The sequence below is a fragment of the Lycium ferocissimum genome, chromosome 4 (genome assembly GCF_029784015.1).
Source record: "Lycium ferocissimum isolate CSIRO_LF1 chromosome 4, AGI_CSIRO_Lferr_CH_V1, whole genome shotgun sequence".
NCBI lineage: Eukaryota > Viridiplantae > Streptophyta > Magnoliopsida > Solanales > Solanaceae > Lycium > Lycium ferocissimum.
Genome location: NC_081345.1, coordinates 56,274,698 through 56,285,849, shown reverse-complemented (window position 1 = coordinate 56,285,849; position 11,152 = coordinate 56,274,698).

Sequence of the window (11,152 nt, the reverse complement as noted above, 5' to 3'; positions counted from 1 at the left end):
ATGTATAGAAATAAAAAAATTGAGAGTAACTCAAATAACAAGTCATAGTATTGCATATTTACTATTTGAGGACACCGTGGGGTGAATATCTCTTAACTTTTAAAAAAAATAGAAAATAGCTGAATCTTACATCTTCATTTGCCATTGGTCTTGATGTTTTTGTCCTATGTCTCAAAATATCTTTTTTTTTTTTTTTAAGTAATTATGTTTTCTTTTAAGGAGACAAATTGCATGGTATGATAGTAATGTATTTTAAGAATTATGATTCTTTTACTGTATGAAAGTTAAGATGTTAAAGTTGATTTGCATCTCATAAGCTTTTATATCACTACATTATTCATACTTGTAAAATCATGTTAGAAGTTTTGTTTTCTATGAATTTCTTTAATTTCTTAAAACTATTAATGTATTTTTTTTATTGTGTTATTATTCTATTTTACTACATTATAAAGTAAAAATATAAATTTAAAGATCCATGGAGTTTACCCTCACTCTCGTGGTAAGTAAATCGCCTAGTCTCACACCCTTTCCTTTTAAAACACTAAGGGTTCGTTTGGTTGGAAACAAGGTATCCCAGGATAACTTATCCTGGATTAGTTATTCCATCCTCTCACAAGGATAAAATAATATTATAATCCCGGGTTAACTAATCCTGAGATTAGTTATACCGCCATTTTATCTCAACCAAAACATGGGATAAATTCGTCTCAAATATAATTTCGGAATTATTTATCCTTATCCGTTATACCAAACGAGCCTAGTATAAACACCGTTCGATTGGTTAGTTGATCTGATGAGGAAAGGGTCCTACGTCCAAGCTATTACCAGCGCAGAACATAGGGTTGTAGCTAGGGGTGTCAAAAAAATATGAAAAATTGACTGAACTGATCGAACCTAATCATATCGAACCGATTTATAGTGTTTTTTCAATAAAACCGTGAATTTTTATTTAAACTTATAACCGTCCCGAATAATTAGGGTGGTCTTTTTAATTTATAAAAAAAAAATTAAAAAATTCCCGAACCGAACCGAATAGCCTTACATGTATGAAATATATTTTATATATTACAAATATGTTAAATTGAATATATAAAATATATTTTATAAGTTCTGTTTCAAATATAAAAAAGAATTTTGGCCACTAAATTTTGGGCCTTTAGTTGATTGGATTTAGTTTCAAAAGGATACCTCATATACATAGTCATACGGTTATAGATTTAGATGATTTAAGTAGGCATTTTGGTTATAGTTAGCACTAACAGAAGTTTACCTCCATCTTGGTCTCCTCTACTATGTTACTTGACGTATATGTATCAAATTCAAGCTGTGGTTTCTGTGGCCTACAAGCTAATGTTTGTTTTGGCTCAATTCGACATTGTTGTCTTTGGCAAGTTATTCTTGTACCTGGTCAATGAGTGAGGATTCACGTCACGATGATGCCATCATTGTTGTCTTGCTACTTGACATAGAACACATTTCAGTTTAATTACTCTGTGCTGTTTTTTTAATAGCTTTTACATTAAATATTTCATAAGAAATAAATAGAAGCTTTATTTGATGGTGTACTATAAATAGGTTTGTGGAGGTCTGTGTCGTTACATTTTAATGGTGGTGTATTTTTAGGTGACACTTTAAAATTAAAATAACCGAAAATTAATCGAACCGTACCGAAACCGAAGAAAAATCGAGATGATGGGACGGTCTTGAAAAGTCTGATTTTGGTTATATAAAATAAAATAACCAAAAAATTGGGATGGTATAATTTTTTTAAAATAACCGATCGAACCGTCCCATTGACACCCATAGTTGTAGCATGACCCACTGAGGTGCTGGATTTGTTTCTTGATGGATACATAGGACTTGGGAGTATTAAATTTAGATGCAGAATCTAAGTTGGCGGCTGTCAATTAGACACCTAAATTAACCTTATGACCAGTTACACATCTCAATTAGACAAGAATATGTCTCTAGGACATTTAGATCTGACATGAAAAAAAAATTATGCGCGTCTTCAACTCATTTCAGCGCGTAAATTAACTAATACTCCTTCTGTCCCAATTTAAGTGTCTTAATTTAACTAGATACAGAATTTAAGAAATGAAGAGAATTTTTATGGTAAGCTTACAGGAATAACTATCTTAAAGGTGGAACTTACCAACCATAACTGTCTTTTCTAATTTAGAAGGCGTAGCAAACATACACGCATATACACAAAATACCTTAAAGGGGTCGCTCAAATACACGCAAATACACAAAATACACGCGAAAATTATGCGTGTATTTTTAATATGTAAGAAAACAAATGTTGTTAGGGGGTTCAAACCTGGGCTGGCAGGGGGAGAGCCTCGCCCAATACCACTTCAGGCACTCCAACTTATGTATGTGGGTGTAGCTACGAATGATAATTTACAAAATCACTATAGCTACTAATTATAATTAAATGAAAGGGTAGTTATTCTTAATAATAAGGTCTTAAAAGAAACTACAACAAGCAAAAATTCCAATTTTTATATCATGTGTTCTTAAATTAAAAATGTGTATAGTTTTTAAAATCTTGTGGTCTTACTAAGAGGTTGTTTGGATTGGTTTATTTTAAGTATTTATTGGCTTTTAAGCTCTTTTTTACTTTGGTAGTGTTTAGTAAAAAAAAGTGTTTTTAAGCACTTACTTTTAGGCCAAAAAAGCACAAAAATAAGCTAAAGTTAAAAGTTAAGTATTCCAACTTATGTTTTTGGCTTTTAGCTTAGAAGCTACTTTTAAAAAGTCAATTCAAACACCCTCTAAATATAGAAAAATATACTCTTTTTGGGACCGACCAAAAAAGATAGTAAAACACTTAAATTGGAGCGGAGAGAATAGTATATTTTATGGTAGTTATTAAAGTTTTTTCACTCCCCTCACACACCTTACATCTTATAACAATTGAAATTTGCGAAAAAATCAAGTGACGAGCAATCAAAGCGGCAGTCCGCGTTAGGTGCTTGTTGGTCGGTTCAGTTCGATTTTGTTTATCATTAATTCAGTTTATCAATTATCGGTTTGCAAACATGCTTAATAGATGATAGAATCGATAAGCTCGGTTAGTCAGTCCCTAGATGTAACTAGGCAGGGCGGAGTAGGGCAAGCTTTAACCCGCTAAATTTTGACCCGCTCTACCCTACCTAATTTAACATTTTTTCAATAGTTTGCCCCGTTCTGCCTCGTCCCTTTAAGTTTCCTTTTCTAATTTTAAGATGTTCTGTTGTTTTCAAATTGTGCCTCCAAATTTCAAGACATAGTTTGTTCAGTTTGATATAAAAAGGACAAAGATAAAACAATGTCCAAGCTTAAGAGACTATTTATTCAAGAAAAACGCTTCGACTTAGCTTTTAAATTTAGTTCTTAAAATTTTGTCCAAATGTTAAAACAACAACAATAACGTACCCAGTGAAATCCCACAATGTGGGGTCTGGGAAAGGTAAAGTGTATGCAGACCTTACCCCTTCAATGTAGGGAGGTTGTTTCCGAAAGACCCTCAGCTCAAGAGAAAGCATGGCAAAAAAGGTCAGATAAGGACAAGTAATTCAAAACAGTATGAAAATGAAATAGAGCAAGATCGACGACCATGATAAACAATTTGAAAAAAAAAAAGAATGGATAAATAAAATACTCAAAGTACAAGAAATAACATATAGTAGCAGAAAATCAAGGACAAGAAACTATAGGGCAAAACTGAGAATACTAAGTAGAATGACGAAAATAATACTTAACCTCCTACTTTTACCTAATAAAGTGGCTATTTCTCAAGCTGATTTCTACTTAGTAATGTACTCTCTCTTAGATGTTAACCTTAAAGGGTTATACAAAAGACAATCTGACATAGGGTATGCAAAGAAGTTAATCACAGTACTTAGATTTGGTATAACTCATGCCAACCGACTAATCTAATTAATACAAAGGTAAAATGGAGAAAATGATAAGAGTAACATATTAAAGAAAATAATTTTACTTTATATTACTTTTAAATATTATTGACGCTTGAATTAACAAATAAAATTAATTACTTTTAGTCTTTAACTCCTCTCTCGTTGCAGTTTTTATAAACATAACCTTAAAACAAATCTCAATAACTCATTTGTATACCCTATGTCAAGTTGTCCCTTTGAGATTAACAATATTTAATAGAATACACCATTGATGAAGTTGACATAAATATAAAATAAATATTCATTGAGGAAAGATCACATAACGAGGGTAACATAATCAAAATATTACCCGTATCAATACTTTTTTAGAAACATATAAATGATATAAACACAATAAGTATTTTTTGATAAGTGAATACATCTTAAAAATTCTTTTTCAGATTTTGACCTTCATATTTTGGGTTTGTTTAAAATAAGTAAAATGTCTTTCCAACTAAAATAAAATTTCAAAAAATCGTTTTAACAAGACGCTATTTGTTATTTTGCAATAATTGAGAAACTATTCCAAAGTGTAGTTTTTGTTGTAAAGTGGATGCCCATCACATGAACTTGGGCAACAAGACTACTTGGGCACCAAGGATACTTGCCCACCAAGTATGTGTGGCCACCAAGTTGTTGCCTTATTTCCTCCTATAAATAGGAGTTTACTTGTAGAAATTATAGAGACAATAAAATCTCTCTCTCTCTCCCAACTTCTTTGGCTATATCTCTTGTATCGTGTACTTTTAATATTATTTCATAACACGTTATCAGTATGAGCCTTTGCCATCTTGAGCAAATACTTTCAAAGTTTCGAAGGTGCAATTCTTGGAATTACACTGAGTACAAGTCGTTGCCTCACTGGAGATAAAGTAAAGGACTTACGGTACTTATTTAGTCTAAACAGTCCAGGTAAAAATAATCCAGGCCTTCTTGGTTGCACTACTATGTTTGAAGTGGTAACATGAACATCTGGACTATTAGCCAGGTAAGTATAATGAGTTACTTAATGAATTGCAATGATCATATTTTGTGGCAGTAACATATGGTTAGTAATAAGGATGGCCCACAAAAAGGATAGGGCTATAACGAGTTTGCTACTAATAGTATGACTCGTTGGTTTGTTTGATCCAAGGGAACCTAATTGGTTCTAGACCATGTATGCCTCAAAGTGTTCCTGAAGAACAATATTGTTACAAGGGATTATGGTGTTAATTTTATATCCCTTAAATGACTAAGAATGAGAGTTTACAAGACACTCGAAGTGATAAGATTTATTAAATCTCATTATGATTAAATTCAGTTATGTCTATAACCACCAGAAGTGGGATTATTTTTATGGGCTTATTGTTGGGACTAAATATGTATGCCTCAATTTGCTCCTGAAGTAGCAATATCTTAAAAGAGGTTATAAGCTATCACGATTTGATATGCTTAAGGCACGTTCAGATAATTATGTTTTATTCCTGAAGAATGAAAACTTTTGATAAATGTTGTAAATACAGATCCATTCTCTGAAGTGAATGTGATAGTATGTAGTAAGGCCTATAAATATGAACGTGCATTTGATTGTGAAATATCATGATTCATCTCGTAAAAGATAGAATAATTGAGAAGAAATATTCTGAATATTATACTAAACTCATAAATTTGCCCCTCGAGTAGGAAACTTTGAACTCTACTCCCGAAGTAGTAGAATATTGAGCTCTACTCACGAAATAGTAAGACTCTGAATTCTACTCCAGAAGTAGTAAGACTATGAATTTTACTCCTGAAGTAGTAAGGCTTTTAATTCTACTTCCGAAATAGTACAACTCTGAAATCTACTCCTTCGGGAGTAGAATTCTGAAATTTACTCCTAAATTAATAAATATTTTAAATTCACTCCTGAAGCAGTAAGACGTTGAAATTTACTCCCGAAGTAGTAAATTTTTAAACTTTACTTCCGAAGTGGTAAAACTTGAAACTTTACTCTTGAAGTAGTAAAACTCTGAAACATTACTCCTGAAGCAGAAAGAATATCTGAGAAATATTCTGAGAAATATCTGAGAAATATTCTGAAGCAATGTCTTCTTGTGTTTGAGAAAAATAACGAGCTATTGACGAACGTCGTATTTCAAGCACATTTAAATAATCAAGTTTCGTTCCCTGAAGTGAATGAACAAATACCACAACCTATCTCCTAGAGGGATAAAATACAAGGAATGTACATGTTATTTTTTGTGGTATGAAATTCAGTCATTGCTACACGTACCTGTCATACGTCGAAACATATTAAAGTATCATTCTAAGGCAAGAGGAAGCAGAGTAGAATGCTTTCTCCTACAACCACATTAATACATTATGTTTAGTTTTTATTGATTTCCTTGAAGGAAATAACAATTAATGTATCTCTTTATGAAGGATGTGATTATTATGTGATTGATGCTTAGATACAAAATATTCAGTTAATGATGAATCTTCCTGAAGGAGATGTTTGAAATATTGAAGTTTAGAATTCAATGTTTATTTCGTGACACCAGTAGTGTCGAAATTCGCTTTCATGGTACCAGAAGTATTTAAGAAATATTTGGTAATAGAAATTAATGATCAAAGGCTCCAGAAGAGCTAATTATTTATTTACAAGTATCATGACACTAGCAGTGTCCAAATAATATCTGATTATGATAAATAAATTGAAGTCTCTTGAAGATGTTATATATGATAATACCATTCATCGTAGATCGTAATTGGTACGATTGGAACACTATAGTATACCTGAAGTTTACTAACAATAAAAATGGTTATCATATTGAGACTACAAAATGATCGGAATATTAAATATCTTCAAGTTACTACGGGTAAGAAATACACATGTGAAATGTTACCCGAGCATGATGAGATCACATACCACGATAAACCAGAAGTTTATTGATATACAATTTCATGCAATAGTAAACCAGAAGTTTATTAAAATAATTAGCATTCGTCATGGTAAACTTGAAGTTTACGGATACATATGATTTTATCAGTTGACAAGACAATTTTGATCGTCCTGATTTAAATCTGATGGGCTAATTGAGTATTAAAAACATATTGAAGAACTAGAAGATTCTTCAAGAATTTGTTTGTGTTGCTTGTTCTCATGATTAGTTGATTACACCAGCTAATGTTGGGGCTGAATCCCCGAAATTCTGAAAAATATAAAACGTGAATATGGGCCCCTTCACCTACAATGTGATGTCTTAAATAGATGCATCTATGAGATGGTCACATGTATGTTTATTGTCAACTGGCAGTTTGACATTTACGAAGTTTCTTGGTCAAAATAATTGAGTTGGAAGCACAATTTTCAGAATATGTAATCAAGACAATCATCTTGATAATGTTGGTTTATATCTAAGCTGGTTTGACATTAGATGGCTCTATAATATAGCCAAACCATTGCATATGAGAACAGAGCTTCAGATGTTGGTCTGAGATATGATATATTGCATACACCAGCACTTGTATGCTTCAGATCAATAAATTTTGATAAATTCTCCCTTATATTTGGTTCAGGGTCAAGAACTGGATATTTCCATCTCATAGCGTTTGATGCGCGGTACATGATTAATGGATATACCATGATGCACACAAATGGATTTTCCCAAAGACCAATCGGTTCCAAATATAATAATCCTTGAAATAGGGAGGAGCAAATGATCATAATAAGGAGGCAATGTGCTCTTGAAGAGTTACGACATAACACTTCATAAACCTTATGAGAGGTTCAGGTACCTGAAAATAATGAACTGATGAGATCTCAATAAGTTATGTCGAATTGCGAACCGATACGAGATGATATCTCATCGACGGTATCTTTGATACGGTATGGCTTGCAATATTGTATAAGATTGTGAGGATATGAGTTCTGCGTAGGCCTGTGCACAAATCAGTTCAACCCGAACAGTTCGGATAATTCAATTTGGATAATACAATTCGATTTCGATTTACAAATGCAATTTTAAAATATTATGGTTTAATGGTTCGGATACGGTTGGCTTCAATTATCAATCGAACCGACCCGAACAAACCGAATTTATATGCCACTAATGACTAATATGACTAATACTCTAATAGTATAACTCTATATACGCTTAATACTTAATAGTGAAGTAATATTTATTTAACTTCAGAAGTGGTGCAAATGAATGTCTACATGAACACCTTGCACTAGATATTCATAGCCTTCTTGTTGGCCTCAAGCTGACTTCCCTTTTGGTCTTTCATTTTTTCAGCGTTCTTCTCATGAGCCATCTTTGCCTTTTCGCCATTGCCTCCACCCATGGCTTTGTTGTTCTTTGATCGTAGCCTGTACAAATTAGAGTTTTTTTCTTTTGGTTTTTTTGAGGATGCAAACTAAGTTATTATGCTTGTCTGCTTGCAAGTTGCAAGATCTTTGGATTATTAATTTGGTATATGTAATGTGGTGTTGGCGGATTTGTATGCTTGCACAAGTTGTCAAGCTCTTGTTTTGCTATTTATATGCTATTATGCTTGCAAGTTTATGGTTTTTTTCTTGGTTAATGCCTTAGTTATAAGGCTGTAAATTTAGGATCTCATTATTTTTTGTTATGTTTACTCTAAAACTGAAATGAAAATAATTGCTTGTTTAAATTTCGAACAAACTGAACAAATTGATTTGTGTAACCGAACCGAAATAATAAAAAACGAATCGAATTGAACCTAGAATGGATCAAGTTTGGTTGAGAATTTTAGAAAGTCGAAATTCGAAATTTCAACTCGATGATGGCCAAAACCGAATCGAACCGATTCGTGCATAGGCCTAGTTCTACGTCTCTTAAAGCATGCTGACGTAGAAATAATTACCAAGTGATATGATGCATCTTGGTAAGCGATTGGACCTGTAGTCCAGACATTAGAAGATGTCACAATTTATAATGATGGAAGTTGTCACAACCTATATGGCTTACTTGACAAAATTTATACGAAAATTTCTGAAGGATCCAAAATGCTTAAAGCATATTCAAATTCTTTGGAAACTGGTTTATAATCTTTAAATGGATTAAATGAATCAAAGTTGATGTACTGAAATCGCCTTAATGTATATTTATTGACGAATGGTACAAATATACTATGTTTACCCTTGTCTCTTTATGATAGTCAGAACCTTTCATATGAATATTATTGGAGCTCTTGAAGAGTTTACAAAAAGCGTACATTATCTGTTTGAAAGAAGTTGAAATAAAAAAGCGAGTTGGTCTGAAGTACCATATCTTTATGCAATTGATGCACTTATATATCTTGCTATAACTACGAGCATGATATAATTTACTCCTATATGGAGATATTGAAATAAGATCAATTGCATACTGCTAATGAAAGTATGGCATGAATGTGTTTATCCTAACGAATATTTTTAAGTGTTTTGGATATATAGGGCATTCATCTGATCGACATAAGAGTTCGATCCAAACATGTTATCTCTTTCCATGAAGGATTTCTATCAAACCATGTTATTATACATGACAGTCAAACCATAGAATGATAACATCAGATAGATTATGAAGCAAGTCAAGAATGTAAGTGACGTGATTTTAATAATATTATATGATGATGATGCAACTCTATCTAAGGAATGAAGATGCAGATTATCAGCCAGGTCGTTTGACAGATCAGATCACAAATATAGTACCAACCTCAAGATATGATAAGTTGGTACATACAAGATCAGAATACATCATCTTCAAGAATTAAGTGTACTTTTATCAGGGTGAGTAAATACGCGTAGTACTCTTTTTTCCTTGACCAAGATTTTGTCCCATTTGGGTTTTCCTGTTAAGGTTTTTAATGAGGCAGCTCTCAAAGCGTATTACTAGATATGTGTACTCTTTTTCCTTCACTAGGACTTTTTCCCACAGGGTTTTTACTAGTAAGGTTTTAACGAGGCACATCATCTAATTAGTGGACATCCAAGGGGGAGTGTTGTAAAGTGGATGCCCATCACATGAACTTGGGCACCAAGGATACTTGCCCACCAAGTATGTGTGACCACCAAGTTGTTGCCTTATTTCCTCCTATAAATAGGAGTTTACTTGCAGAAATTATAGAGACAATAAAATTTCTCTCTCTCCCAACTTCTTTGGTTATATCTCTTGTGTCGTGTACTTTTAATATTATTTCATAACAGTTTTTCAATTTTTTTAAAACAAAGTTAAAAGCACAGCAGCAACAACAACAACATACCTCGGCTCAAGAGAAAGTTAAAAGCGTACCTCAAATAATTATTGGTTAAGAAAAATCTTATATTTTGAAAACAGACACTATTAGGTGGCATTTGATTGGGAAAATGATTTACAAAATTCCAATTTTTCATACTTTTTTTGTTGATCACTTTTTGAGGGGAGAAAATCACATTCTTTAAAACTTCTTTAAAACTACTATATACTTCTCGTATTTATATTTCCAGAGAGTAAGAAAATATTTCTAACAAAAATCTATATATAATATAAAGGTAGGCATAGACAATCCTATGTGGCACCTCTCTATGGCCTCCATTGACATTTATCTTTTTTCTCTCTTTTTTTTTGTTTTTTTTTTTTTGACATTTTTCTCATTTTTAATTGCATTTTTGGTTCATTTTCTGCTAATAAAATCCTCAATCAATGAATAAGACCAAAACATTTGCAATAAAACCCAAGTAGCCGTTTTTATTTAATGGGCAATTTCCAGGATTGTCATTCGGCGGGGTGGTCTTTAATTTTTTTTTCCTTCGCTAAAAATTCGTTGGTTTCGGATTCGAACCCCTGCTCAGTCAAAAATTTTAAAAAAAAATTTGCAAGGCAGAGTTTCAAACTCTACTTTAAGATAGAGTTTTGGTTCAAAATTCTACCTTCAGGCATATTTTACGCCTTAAGGCAGAGTTTTGAAGGCAAAATTTTGTCTTTCGAATCCAAACCTCTACCTTGCGAAATTCCTTCTTTTTTTTTTTTTTTTTTTTTTTACTGAGTTCGGGTTCGAATGTCGGGGTATTAGGCGAAGGGGAAAAATTAAAGACCACCAGGACAAAAATTAAAGATCGCCCCAAAAGAAGGGAAATCCGCGCAAAAAATCAGCCCACATAGCAATTAATATTGATCAAAACAAAAGCTGATAACGGGAGCATTAGCATTCTAAACCAGAAATGGCTTGGCTATTTTTTCTCATAAATCCAACGAAAGCTCTTT